Source organism: Lissotriton helveticus, chromosome 5_1 (assembly GCF_964261635.1).
Source record: "Lissotriton helveticus chromosome 5_1, aLisHel1.1, whole genome shotgun sequence".
In the NCBI taxonomy this organism is placed as follows: Eukaryota; Metazoa; Chordata; class Amphibia; order Caudata; family Salamandridae; genus Lissotriton; species Lissotriton helveticus.
In genome coordinates this window covers 1,254,602,419-1,254,617,031 of record NC_136065.1, presented here as the reverse complement: position 1 = coordinate 1,254,617,031, position 14,613 = coordinate 1,254,602,419, and the positions used below count along the sequence as shown (strand labels likewise).

General features: G+C 48.4%; 1 protein-coding gene across 3 annotated transcripts in view; it reads left to right on the top strand.

Moving 5' to 3' along the window:
- The window catches only part of LOC144755269 (uncharacterized), a 171,717-nt gene that overhangs the window by 96,520 nt on the left and 60,584 nt on the right, over window positions 1–14,613 (top strand). The gene's annotated exons all lie outside the window — the stretch shown is intronic.

The window sequence follows — 14,613 nt, the reverse complement described above, 5'->3', positions numbered from 1 at the left end:
CATCCATTTTAGCAGCAGGAAACTCTTATGAAGATATTAAAACTGCTGCAAAGCACCAGAAATGGAAGGGGACCTCAGTGCCTGCTCTTTCGGGCCATGCGATACTACAGGACACAGTGTTTTGCCAGAAAATAACAACAGCAATGTGCTGCCATCAGGATATACATAAGGGCACTGCCTCTGCCGGTGCCACGGGTCCAGATAAATATTTATTTTATTCATAACTACTAAGTGTTAATTGTGCTTATGTGTGACATTTGTGTGTCTTCAGTGTGATCGTGTATGACATTTCAGTGCCATAGGTGTGACACTATGACTGACATTTGATTGTGAGTGGAGCAAAGAAGTCATGTCCATATAACTAGTTAAATTTCAGAAATGTAACACTCCCGAGGTTTTTATCATCCGAACATTTTTTGGGGATCACATAACTAGTGGAAAAGCAATTACTTTATGATGGAAAACATTGAGGTGTGGGGTGACAGTTTGAAAAGAAATCGACAGCGCTTAGAAATGGAAGGCATGTGCTAGAAATCACTAAACAAAGAATGAGTTCTAAAGTGTGAGTCATTTTCCACATTGCAGAGTACGTCAGTTTATGGCCTTGAGATTAAATACACAGCCTAATGCGCCATCGATTGAAAGTTTATATGGCATAGCCAAGTATGACACTCCTACTTGCGACAGCTGCAGCTATAAAAGAGGGACGGGCCATAACATTATTATTTCTTCTCAGATACTTTGTTTACACAACTGTGAGAGAACTTCATGGCCTGTATTTAAATCTTAGCCAATCGTGTCAAATTCAACAAAGACTAAGCAGTGTGATTGAAAAAATAAGTGTAATAACGTAAGGTGAACATTTCATGTCGTGGGAACATATTCACTGCTGGACACATCTTGGACATTGAAAAGAGTTAATAACAGGAAATGCAAATTCGGATCACCGGATGCTTAGCAGGTCACAGGCTTCTGTAGCAGCATGGAAAATAAGTTAATTACTGTTCCAGCCTGTCTTTAAATATTTGGTGTACTTTACTTATTTAGGTCGAGCATTCGAGACCTCTTGTATATACTTTAATGTATACTTATATGTGTATGTACTTTGTGGGCTCTGGAGATCAGTCCTAGGACTCGTCTGCTTCCTCTTAGGGACTTTTTTTCTGTTTAACTGCCTCTATTTAACTGTCTTGTTCAAAAGAGGTCAGTAAAATACCAGAATTGTTTTCTGCTGAGGGACTTTCTTTTTAGGTTTCGCCTGGGGCACGGAGCGTTAGCTCCGCCCCCAGAGAAATCTTATGTCTCTACAGTGTACTCTTAGTCCCGCCCTCTGTTCCATTGGCTAGCTCCATAAATGGAGGCTAGCCATTGGAACAGAGATCTGTCCGTCAAGGCTGGACCAGATTCGGGGGCGTTCCCGAGATTTTTTCCCTCTCCACCCACTTCTGTTCGTCATCACGGTGGTGGGTGTGTGTTATTTTTTTTTTTTCGAGTGGGCCTGTTTTGTTCCTTTTCAAAGTGTCTGTTGTTGGAGTTGGCTGCAAGATTCGAGTTCCCACGAGGCGATCAGGTAAGGAGCATTTTGTTTATAAATGTGCGTGCGCTGTGATCCTCCCCCCACCCCTCCCGCTGTCCGTGAGCATTTTGTTTATAAATGTGTTTTCACTTTGTAAGTTTACGTACACTTCTAGTGCTGGAGCGCTTTATGTGCCTCTATAGCGCTTGGAAGCGCGTTGCTGCTGGAGGCCGGCGGCGGATCGGCCCGGGAGCGCACTCCGCTTATTTTGCCGACTTGGATTTGCCCAGTTATTTATTTAATTAGCGAGTGCCCACCTCGCGATTTCTGCCCGCCTGCCTGCCTAGCGAGGGCCGCCGCGCTGCCCGCGGCGACCCGGAAGTACCTGGCCGGCCGGCCAATCCCTTTGCGGCCGGCCGGAAGTCCCGCCCCCGCAGCCCGGGGGAGGGAAAGGGAAGCCTTGGTGTTTGCCGCTTCCCCCTGCCTGGGGGAAGCCTTTGCCGGTGTTGCCGGTCTCCCATGCCTGGAGGGTGACCGGAGAGGAGCCTGACGAGGGAGGAGCGGAGGGGGCGCGGGGCACATTGTCGGTGCCCGCCCCCACCGCAAATCCGTACCGGCAGCAAGGAGAAGCCTGGCGGTGCGAGGAGGAGGGCAGCTTCAGGCGCAGGCGGGGCTCCGGTGTCGTGGAGAGCCCCGCGCTGCCTTAAGAAGAGCCTGGGGTGTTGCTGGCTGGGACGGAGCTGTGCGCAGGTGACCCCGCGGGAGTAGCAGGTGGCGCTGTGGCCGCGCAGTCAGACTGCACTCTCAGAGCGGGGAGTGGGTCACGCTCCTCTTTCCCTCTATAAGCGTCGGAATTATGAGACCCATTTGTGGCTAAAGATAGCCAGGGGTGGCTGTAGTCCGTCCTCTAGGGGCCCAAGGAGCGGCTCTGCTGAGGAATGAACACGTAGGCCCCGATGGAGGCTGGAATCCTTTGTCTTGCTGAAGGAGCTCAGCGCTGCGAGGCACCGGGACCTCTTCGAGGCCCGTTACTTCACCCCACGGCTCGCCTGACCCACTCCATACCGCCGTTTTCTGAGGGGGTGATATGCGCACAGGCAGGAGCGCGGGATCCGCCACTGTCGTCAGGCTTCCTCACCGCCTTCCCTGCAGGAGCTCAATGCACCTCACCGCCCTCCTTGCAGGAGCTCAATGCACCTCACCGCCCTCCCTGCAACTCACAGCCCTCCTTCCACCTCACAGCCCTCCTTCCACCTCACAGCCCTCCTTCCACCTCACAGCCCTCCTTCCAACTCACAGCCCTCCTTCCAACTCACAGCCCTCCTTCCACCTCACAGCCCTCCTTCCAACTCACAGCCCTCCTTCCACCTCACAGCCCTCCTTCCACCTCACAGCCCTCCCTGCAGGAGCTCACTGCACCTCACAATCCTTCCTGCAGGAGCTCACTGCACCTCACAATCCTTCCTGCAGGAACTCACTGCACCCCACAGCCCTCCCTGCACGAGTTCACTGCACCTCACAGCCCTCCCTGCAGGAGCTCACTGCACCCCCCAGGTGGTTAAGCTAATCTCGCGAGGATAGCTCTGGTTGGTTCCGGAAGTGGGGGTCTACGACTTTGAGACCGCCTTCTCCGTGTTTATTCCACCTGGCTTTGCTGTGGCAGAGACTTGTTTGATATTGGACAAGGTGAGAGCAACTCGACGTGACAGCTTCTTGCATTTCCACCAGAATTTCCAGCCTGTCCTCTCCCTGCCTGTTGTCGTGTCCCGGCGGCAGCAGGCAGGAGCGTGCACTGCGTCCCCGAAGTAACAGCCCTAAAGCAAGCAAGAAGTACGCCCCCCTCCCACCAATCCCTGTTAGGTAGTGGAAACTGTCCAAACTGGGGTGCAGACAGCCCCTCTCACCTTTGGGCTTGGTACCACTGCACCAGCCGCACTACTTCCCTACTGACCGTTCTCCACTTCAGCCCCGTCTAAATTACAATTCCTGCTTGTGACCCTTTTGCCTGCTTGTGCTTCTTTTCCTGACCCTGTTGCCTGCTTGTGCCTCAGTTTTCGTGCCCCTGTTGCCTGCTTGTGCCTCCGTGTGCCCCTGTTGCCTGCTTGTGCCTCCGTGTGCCCCTGTTGCCTGCTTGTGCCCCTGTTGCCTGCTTGTGCCTCTGTGTGCCCCTGTTGCCTGCTTGTGCCTCCGTGTGCCCCTGTTGCCTGCTTGTGGCTCCGTGTGCCCCTGTTGCCTGCTTGTGCGTCCGTGTGCCCCTGTTGCCTGCTTGTGCCTCCATGTGCCCCTGTTGCCTGCTTGTGCCATGTGTGTGTGTGTGAAGGGCTGTGTGTGGGGAGCTTTGTGTGGCTGTGTGTGGGGAGCTTTGTGTGGCTGTGTGTGGGGAGCTTTGTGTGGCTGTGTGTGTGGGGAGCTTTGTGTGACTGTGTGTGTGGGGAGCTTTGTGTGGCTTTGTGTGTGGGGAGCTTTGTGTGGCTGTGTGTGGGGAGCTTTGTGTGGCTGTGTGTGTGGAGGGCTTTGTGTGGCTGTGTGTGTGGGGGGCTCTGTGTGGGTGTGTGTGTGGGGGGCTCTGTGTGTGTCATTTGCGAGAGATAAAGCTAGTGGCATTGTAAATGACAATGCCATTTATTTATGTTAAAAAAACCATAAATAAAAATGTCAAGAGCAATGCCAATAGCTCTAACTTTAACAAAGGCGAAACCATTGCATTGTAAATGCTTGTTTTAATTTTCTGGCAACTGCCTCTATTTAGCTTTCTTGATAGAAAACGACCAGCAGAGGTCAGTAAAATAGGAGAATCACTTCAGCATTCTCTAGATTCCAGTCGATAGAAATTTTCTTCCACCAGCATCCGTAGACAATAATATTTTTTTAAATCTTGTTTATTCAGTAATATGACCCGCGAAGGCCCCGATTTTATATTAGAAACAGAGCTTTGGACTATACCATTTCCTACTGAAAGGCAATATTTCTCTCCATGTGTTCCCATACCTGGCGTGTCACACAGTTTGGTGCTTACTTTCCCTCCATGTTAAAGAACAGTAGATGTTTCAGCACCCAGGCTACTGTGCTGCATAGCTAAATACGTATAAGGTCCTCAAGGCAGGACCGATTGCATTGCAAATGTTTGTTTCTAGTAGCATTCTCTGAGTTCACCCAAGGGGATTGTCCCACGCACCTTCACTTCGACCCTGTGAAGCCTGGGGAGGAGCAAGCAGCATGCACAGCACACCTGGCCACATACCATCCAATGACACACTGCCTGCGGATGTCAGAGCTTGGCCTGCTCACCCTCCATCATGAACAACTGCAGGCACCAAGAGTAGAGAGCATTCACGAGCGTTATCAGCTCAGCCTGTGACATTAATGATGACTTATCATACAAATTATCAATTCATTATCCATTGCCACGGCCCAGGAGTAAGAAGCATTCTGGCAATTTAACAGGAGGATATTTGTACTGCCCCGTATTTTCTGTACCTACATGCTGCTTTCTGTGCGTGAAATACAACATGTGACATCCCAGATTGGCCCTTAAATATCAAATTTTCTCCATAATCGGCATTGGGAGAGCGACGCTGAGATGAGAGGTAGCATTGCAGCTTATGCTCCGTTAGGGGTTTAAATTCTGCTGTTTCTCTTGGCACGTCACCTGCACTGACCGAGTTAATACACAGGTCAGGCAGTGCCTTCGGCTCCGGAGGCCAACTCCAGGGCTGCTCACAATCATGCTTCTGTCAGAGCCACCTGCCACAGGAGCCGGATGTGCAGCCCCACGGCAGCTCTTAGCCTGGGACCCTCATTAAGCACTTGGACGCAGCATTGCTGAAAATGCAGCCAGCTCTGGTCCGATGGTCGCTGTCACTTTACCTGATTGCAGCTTGACCCTCACTGTTCGTAAGTGGTCACGGTGCTTAAAAATGCATGATAAATGCATTGTAATACAGACCACCATATTAAAATGCTTTAGTCTAACGCCTGATGTGTGGTACTTGGCAGGGCTGCACTGTAGCACATGAAGTTATTTTGATCTTATCCAACAGGAAATGCATTTAGTCAATACAAAGTTGGAGACAAGTTTGGTTGACCATATTCTTTCAAAAGAAAGACAAAGCAGCAACACTATCTTGGCAGGTAACGGTTTTACCCTTGTTCTGCAGTTACAATTCATTAGTGATTGTCATCTCATTTAAATGATATCCTATACTGGTTACTGAAGATGTATGGTCTGTAGGTGTCCACTTCTCCTTTCTGGTTTTTACTAATGTGTAAAGTTATTTTCCTTCTGATTGAAGTTTGTGTAATTGACAGTTTTCACTATGACATTAAATTGCAGAGATTTAGAAAGGATTTAAATAGCTACTAAATGTATATGGGTGCTTAGAAAATGTGGGGTTTTAAAAAAAGTTAATTTGTGAAGATTTATTGAAAGGCTTTGGTCTCATGACGTTTATAAATACTCAAACTAAATGATGGAAAAAGATGCAGAGCATATGAATTCATTTCAGAGCATTGTGTTTGAATTCAGAAGTGGAAATATTGGCTCCGGTCTCAGATACTTTGTAAATAGTTTGCAGAAAGAGAGTTAGTGCATCAAGAATGAATCTTTATTTCTCCTAATCCAGAAAAGTTACTTTCACTGGCCTAGAAAGCGCCCTTTCCTCTCACTGCTAGTCCTAACATTATCGATAATTTTATATATGTGCAAGGTCTCCTCTCTCATGACCACGTAAACTTGATCTCATCAGTCACTCACTCCCTTTTCTGGCATCACTCTAGTTCCTTTTTCTCTAAACTTAACTAGAAATTCTTATTCATGGCTTTTTGTGTCATTTCCAATTGGTCCACCATTATGAAAGTGACCTTTCCCTGGTTATATCTTTCTTCAGATACTTTTCTGTGTTTATCCAAACATCTTTTCCGTTATAAAGAAGGGATATGTGCAAATATAGTGGTATATGAGTTCTTAAGGCTTTCCATTACTATCTCTGCTTTGACAGTTGTCTTTTGGGAGAACTGGATCATGAATGTGCGTTCACTGGCCCTAGATTGCGATCCAAGGTTTTGTGCTGATCTTCTCTGAGCACTCTAAAAACTGTTTAAATTCTGTGTCCCGCATTGTATAGTCGCTACTTTACAGGACTGGGCCTTTTGGTATAATTTCTGTATTATTTATTAAGTTTTCTATGAGTATGTGCTAAGGTATTTTTTTTATTTAAAATTAACTTTTAGACTGAGAAGATAAACTTACAAAAATAAAAAGGTCATAAAATCTTGATGCACTTAATAAATCCAAGAATTTAGTTAACTGCAACATCTTATGGCATTTCTCCTAGTTCCTATTCATGTGTACATGTGATTTTTGGCTATCCACATTCAGAGTAGCAATGTATGAGGAAAGCAGCTTTCTCTTTTGAAGATTGTCAAAATTGACAGTTACAATACGGTCAACCGATTAATTAATAAGAATGATATAACTTCATAATATGTAGCATCCTTTAGAAAATTCAGGTCGTTTTCTGGAATTAGGTATAACAGTAAACAACCTAAGTGGTGTCATTTCATCAAAGTGTAATTGAATTTGTTGTAATTGATCAAATAGGGAAGACCACTATTGTATACATTGTAGGATCTGAATACATTCCTGTCCGTAGTCAGTGATTGCTCAATGAGCCTGACTTGAAATATTAGCATCAAAACACTGATATAGGTAAAATTATACAGTTAGTGAAAGCTCTCAATGTACTCCCTGCAGTAAGGCACAAAAGAGACTTGCCTAAGGTACACTAAAACGTGAGTGAATGTACACGTGTAAGGTACCTCTTTAGAGTAAATGTACTAAGTTTGGCTATTCGCCATTTACAAGTATAAAGTTACTCAAAAGTGCAGTCCTTCGTGTCCTCACCCCATTAAAAGGGATCTGAGTCAGTGAAAAGTGAGATATAACCATAAGATTTCTACTAGTAGTGAGTTTATGACCGTATTTGTTGTTCTGCACACTCGACTTAGACCTCTGCTATCGGGGCAAAGTTCTCCCTTTGGTAAAATAGAGGGAAATTTGAATGCGTTTATTAAATGCTAATGTACATTAATTTTAACAGTCGGACACACTAATAAAATTGCTACATCACTAATAACTTAATTCTGAATTATCTAATTAAATTAAAATTATCATTTATTTATTTATTTATTGGGGGGGGGGGGCGCTAGGTGGCGCACTAGCGGAATGGCCGGCACTCCGTGAGGCTCCCGCAGTCCGGTCGCCTATGCTGTAATTATCCTGCAGATACGTTCCTGTTTTGAACGTTTACACAGTGAATATTGATGTCGGAAAGGCTGCTGCTGCTGGCGGTGAAGTTTGCCGGCCGGCGGCTGCTGCGGTCGCGCACTGTGAGGCTAACACTATTGCGGCGGCGACAGCCCTGAATTGTTCTGGTGCCCGCGGCGGGGGACGGCTGCTACGTGAGCACCGTGGTCCCCACGTGGAGTGCGGGCCGCGGTGGGAGACGCGCATTCCCGTAATTGATGGTGGCAGGCGGCGAAGACAACGAAGTACAGGTACCGGCACCCTGCATGCGTGGGGATATATACAGACAATTTTAGTGCTGACAAGCCCTGGGGACAGCTGTGGGACGTTTGGCGACGGCTGTGGCAGACACTCCCATGCCACTGGCCTATGGACGGAGGGCTGTAAACGAGAAGCATTGGCCGGGCTGGGTACGCTCTACATGAGAAGGTGGCGCATTCACGACACGCAACACTGGTCACTAAATAGACGCTTTAATTGGGGGCCCTGTGCTGCACCAGCGTACTGACAATACAGCCGACTTCTGAGGGTGGGCTGCAGATCCTTGGAGGGCACAGGCCAGAAGACCTTCCTGCACACGCTGCAAGGCGCTGCTTGAACCCCAGGGCGGGAAGCCGTGTAGTGGACATTGGTGGACTTTTGGCACTGGATGCCTAAAGCGCCTGGGCCTATACCCCCAAAGCTTATGCTTTGGCTATGGGGCAAAGGATATCCCACACGACTGCATACAGGGTCCTATGGGAGAACTGACAGATGCATAAGGCCACCCGGCGGTGGATTGAGTTACTGGACGCAGAAGGAGGGCCTGGCCACAACTCCTGCTGAACCCTACCTAACGGCCAGATAACGGCGAGATAGCATAAGATTGGGTGGTAAGACACACCGGCGACTTGCTAAAAACCTGCTGCGCACGTGCTGAGGAACTGGATGCACAAAGTAAAGTGGTTCTTTCTCAGGATTCCCCTCCCTGGAGCATTGCTCCTCCGCTCTAAGCTAAGGGAAAGATCTGGGAGAATTCTAGATTGATGAGCTGCAAGGATACTTGAGGTGCCCCAATTGTACGAAAATCGAGTCACGCACCAGGAGACGTTGCAGCTACGGGGGCATAATACTGTGATAACCTACAGGGCGCTTGGATTTTAGCAAAAAACTATACTGCGGAGAACTGCCGACGCTGAGGCGCCATGGGCCGCTTAGATTCCTGCCAGCCACGCCTCACGTTTGAGGCCAAGCGAACTCAGAAGAAGATGCCAGCGACAGAAGGGCCTACCGAGGAGGAGATACTGCCTGATAAAAACCCGGGCGCTGCTAGTGACCTACAGGCCATACTCACCGAAATGAGGCAAGGTTTTACAACTATAGCGTCAAAGATGGATACGCTTGCAACCCGCATAGAAGGCATCACTCATAAGCTAAACAGCCATGAGACTAGGATCAAGGAGGCAGAGCAGAGAATTTCGGACTCTGAAGACGTCACGGAGCAACTCAAGTTGGCGGTGACTCAAATGGACAAACTCATGCGTATAATAGATGCCAAGAACGAGGATATTGAAGCCAGAAGTCGTCGCAACAATATTCGCATTCTAGGAATACCCGAAAGCACAAACAGAGGGCGCCTTGAGTAGTACGTTGAAAAACTACTTATGGCAATCACAGAGGAGGGTGTGTTATCTGCTCAGTTCATCGTGGAGAGGGCGCATAGATCGCCTTGACCCCGTCCACCCCCTGGGGCGAATCCTCGTCCCATCATAGCTCGTCTGCTGAATTATCGGGATTGTGACGTTGTCCTAAAGTTAGCGAGAGATAAAAGGCAACTTAACTTCTCTGGTGTGTCATTCACCATCTTCCCGGATTTTACAGCTCGGGTGCAGGAGGAACGCAAAAAATTCAATGGGGTAAAGCAGAAACTACGCCAAGAACAAGTGGATTATGCCCTTGTATATCCAGCGCGACTACGGATCACATCAGGGCCAGCAAAGCTTCCATACAACACCGCAGTCTGCAGAAAAGTTCCTTAAGGAGATGAAAAAGCGGAAGGTAGACCCTGCAGGCCAAGAGGAAGATGTTCAGCTGCCGCTGTCTGATGTGGAATGACCTGACATTACTTTGCAGAGACAGTTGAACAGCAGCAAGGCTGATGGCGGACGGACACGCGATGGCCACGTATGGCACTGAACTGCGGGCTACTGTAATGTATACTGTCTAATATTGTGTTGAGTTTGTTCAATATCTTACTGCTAGTCTGTTTGCAAAGTTTTGAGTAAGTAGAACGTATCACAATGGACGCTTGCACCGGACGCCCTTGCTGGTCCTGGGGATTGTTGAGAATCGACGGTCCCTTGATCTATAGCAAGGTATCGGTGCGCCACTTACGGACTGCACCCCCATGGGTGTTCCCCTACTATTTCATGGGTTCGGTATGTTGTTGGGTGGGTGGGAGGGGGGGCAAAGAATCACTGGCATGATTGGGATGCTTCAGTGGGAGGGGGGCAGGGTGAGAGGGAAGAGTTGGGGAAGGAACGGGGGGCGGACAGGGGAGGGGACCAGGGGCTCGATTGGGGGGCCTCAGTGGGTGCGGGCTGGAGGGGGAATGACTCCGATTACTGTATTGATTACGCAACACGAAAGGAAATATCGGACAATATTGACCTATGGGAAAAAGCAGAGTTGATGCGAACATTGTGGTGGTACATCAGATATGTCATGATTATTCCTGATGGGAGATTCAAGTACAAATAGATGCACAGTACTATCCTGGAATGTACGAAACCTTAAAGATGCTTGAAAATGCCGTCAAATGTTAACCTATTTGGATAGACATAAGGTAAATGTGGTGTTGTTGCAGGAGACGCATATCCCCCCACACACTAATCCTTCCTTTGCTAGCAGATGGGCGGGTGTCAGGGTGTTCTCCAACTACTCGTCATATTCTAGGGGCACGGCTATTCTGATACATCGTATGTCTCCCTTCACACTCCTGGGTCAGCTGATAGATAAGGCTGGAAGATATGTGATATTGTGGGGTAGGTTGGGTAGGGACACTGTTACTATTGCCAATTGTTATGCTCCGAATGGCAACACTCCGGAATTTTTTACATTATTATGGGGATTGATTTGGGACATAGGCTCCCGACACATTATCTGGGGGGGGGGGGGGGGGGACTTTAATGTGGATGTGACACCAAGATTGGATAGGGCAGATGGACAGGCCCAATATCATCCCAGGACAAGGGAGACACTGCGAGGCATTGTAGAGGAGGGGGGACTAATAGACAGCTGGCGACATTTGCACCCTATGCTTCAGGAAAGAACACATTTCACCTCTTATACAGGGACGTGGGCGAGAATAGACTATAGTTTTTTATCCAGAGACTTGGCCCCTAATATAACAGATGCCAGACATCTGGCCAGGACTCAGTCTGATCATTGCCCGGTGCTGATTACACTGGTTATGCCGGGCTATGATTGTCCCCAGCGTCTCTGGCGGCTACAGCCGACTGCCCTGTTGGATACTGTTTTTCGCGAAGAATTGAGGGAAGACATAGAGGATTTTTTCCCCCGTAATAAAGACACTGTGGACAGCGTGGAGACAGTATGGGAGGCCTTCAAGGTCACAGTGCGGGGGTGGTGTATTGCCAAAAGCTTCGGGGTATTACAGGACATCCAACGCACGATACGGAAACTAGAAGGGGAACTGAAAGGACTGGAGAGACAGATGCTGAGGGAAGACACAGGGCAACTGCACCAACAGTTTAGAACCAAACTTTCGGAGTATGAAGAGGAGGCGCTGCGGGAAGTGAACTTCAGGGACAAGTATTGGAAGGCTCGCAGATATGGTGAGGGAGAGAGACCGGGGAGGGCACTATCAATGGTGGTGCGGGGTGCACGGGACTCTTTAACACCATCTTAGAACTCGAGGATGCAGAAGGGGCGATCTGTGGGAACAACGATAGCATTTTAGCTGCTCTACAAACACATTACGTGCATTTATATACTACCCAATCCACGGGGGAAATTGATTTAGAAGGATTCTTGGGGGAATTGGCCTTATGCTGGCTGAGTGACACACATAGGACATTCCTCAGTGTCCCATATGAAGTGGGTGAGATCCGAGATGCCATAATGTCTCTTAGTAACGGGAAGGCACCCGGCTTAGACGGATCCCAGCCGAGTTCTATAAATGTTATATAGATGTCATGGCACCCGTGTTAAAAGAAGTGTTTGAGGACTCCTTGGAGGTGGGGTTACTCCCCCGGTCTATGAGAGAGGTAGTGATCACGTCGCTCCTGAAACTGGGTAAAACTCCTACACATTGTGACTCCTACCGTCCTTTGTCGTTACTTAATTGTGACGCTAAGATTTTGGCAAAAGTTTTGGCCACAAGACTGTCCCTCCTAATGACCAGAATTATACTCCCCGACCAATCGGGCTTCATCCCGACGAGAGCAACTTCCCATAACCTGAGAACGCTCTTCACTCATACATACAGTAGCCCCGGAACTCCCGCTAGCCGCAATATTTTTAGACGCTACTAAGGCGTTTGATTCCGTGGAATGACGCTATCTGTTTACCGTCCTACGGAAAATGGTTTTCCCTGCACTCTTCGTGGAGTGGGTACAATTGTTGTACACTGAGCCCACTGCCAAAGTACTGGCGAATGGCCGTCTCTCGGAGTCCTACAAGGTCACTAAGGGCACCCGGCAGGGATGCCCGCTCTCTCCCCTTTTGTTCGCCTTCGCGATAGAACCATTGGCGTGTCGTATACGACAGCTACATAGGGACAGTTCCTTTTGCTGCTTTCAGCGGCAGCTCTCCATTTCACTGTATGCTGACAATGTCACACTTTACGTCAAGGACCCGCAAAATACCCTGAATGCCCTACTCAGGGAATTTGTAGTCTTTAGTAGACTATCTGGTGTGACAATCAATTGGGGGAAGTCGCAGTTTTTTCCGTTAACTGCTGCAGTGTCTGAATTCCCCTTGAATTTCCCCCTGGAATGGTGTCACTCTGATTTGCGTTACTTAGGTATCCAAATATCCAGGGATAAGGGTGAGACGTTATGACTCAACTTTGGTACGGCCATTACCAAACTGACGGACTCGATTACGTGATGGATTGGCCTTCCTTTGTCCATGGCAGGCAGAGTCTCTCTTATTAAAATGGTTATATTGCCCCGTTTTTTATATTACTTTCTTAATATTCCTTATCACCCAGGGTCCTTTTTTTTTAAGACTCTGAAGTCTGAATTGATTAGACTAGTATGGGGGGGGGGACAAGCGCGACTTAAATGGGCTGTTATGGCACAACCATATAACATGGGGGGCTTTGATATACCAGACTTTGAGGCATACTACCTAAGTGCGCAGGCGCACTATTTGTATCACTGGGTTAAACCTACTAGTTGTATGCCGCAGATAGCGGTTGAGGACTGTATTGCTCCTCCCCTACCTTTGAATGGCGTTGTCTATGGTCCCTCTACTGTATTGGACACCCCGCCGACCACTGTGACATGTACAATCGATGCCTGGCAGAGAATAGTGCAGCGACTGCAGGAGCCATTACTCTATGCGTCCCGGATGCCTCTCACATATCATCCCCGGTGGCGTTACTGCAAGAAGTTGGTTTTCAGAAATTGAGTCACCGGCTCAATACAGCCACATGGGGGGACCTGTTTCTAGGAGGTGAATTTCGATCTCGGGAACAGTTCTTTGGCGAATACCCCCCTACCCCACTGGAGGTTTTTTATTATATCCGATTGAGAGAAAGTATGAAGGCCCTACTCCCAGAATACCTGAAGGAACCGCCTTGCACTGCTCCTCTGAATGTGGTTCTACAGAGCACCAATGGTGCGCATTTGGTCTCTGGCATTTACAGTAGCCTTCGTAGTCATACCCCGGAAGTGGTAGGCACAACTAGGGCACACTGGAACACTGACCTCGACAGGGAGGTGACTGATGAGCAATGGGAGTATTGTTGTGGACTTACAGGGAACGTCCAGCTGTCGTTTTAAAATCATTCACTATAAGTTCCTACACAGGCTTTATTATACCCCTGCCCGTAAATATAGGTTTCATCTAGCTGATTCGGATTGCTGTGAACGGTGTGGGCAGGCCGGAGCCGGCTTCTTACACCTGGCGTGGGAATGTCTACAAGTGGGACAGAACTGGGAACAGGTCCATGAGGCACTGGAACTAATGGTTGATACTACTATGGATATGGACCCTCTTATGTTCTTATTAGGATACACAGCACAAATACCGAGGGGCAGCAGGAAATTCTTGGATGTAGCACTGCTCCTGGCCAAAAGGCGGCTCGCGTGCTGGTGGGGGAGAGGGCGCGCCCCTAAATTCAAGGAATGGGTACAAGATATGGTATACTGTCAAGAGCAGCACAGAATATATTCCGAAACTCAACCGGTGGCTTCTAAACCGACTGATATATGGGGTCCACTGCAAACATACCTTCTCAAGTTGGCGGCGCCGACAGATGAAGCCATTACTCCTGAGCCAGAAGGGGGAGAGGGACCTACCTAGATTACACTATCCTACTGACAGATGCTGCTTCTGTTTTACAGTGTGATTAAGGGGATGTGTCAGCCACTTTCGCATAGGGCTCTCTCTGTTTGCTATGGGAGGCTGAGCTGCAAATGTATTAGTTGTGATGGGGGTGGGAATGGGTGATAATACTGTCTGTCCTGCCCTGCACGATGCACTTCCATGAATATGTAGTACATGTGTAAATCTGCTGTTTATACTGCCTGAACCACAACTCTGCATGCTTTATGTATTCCAT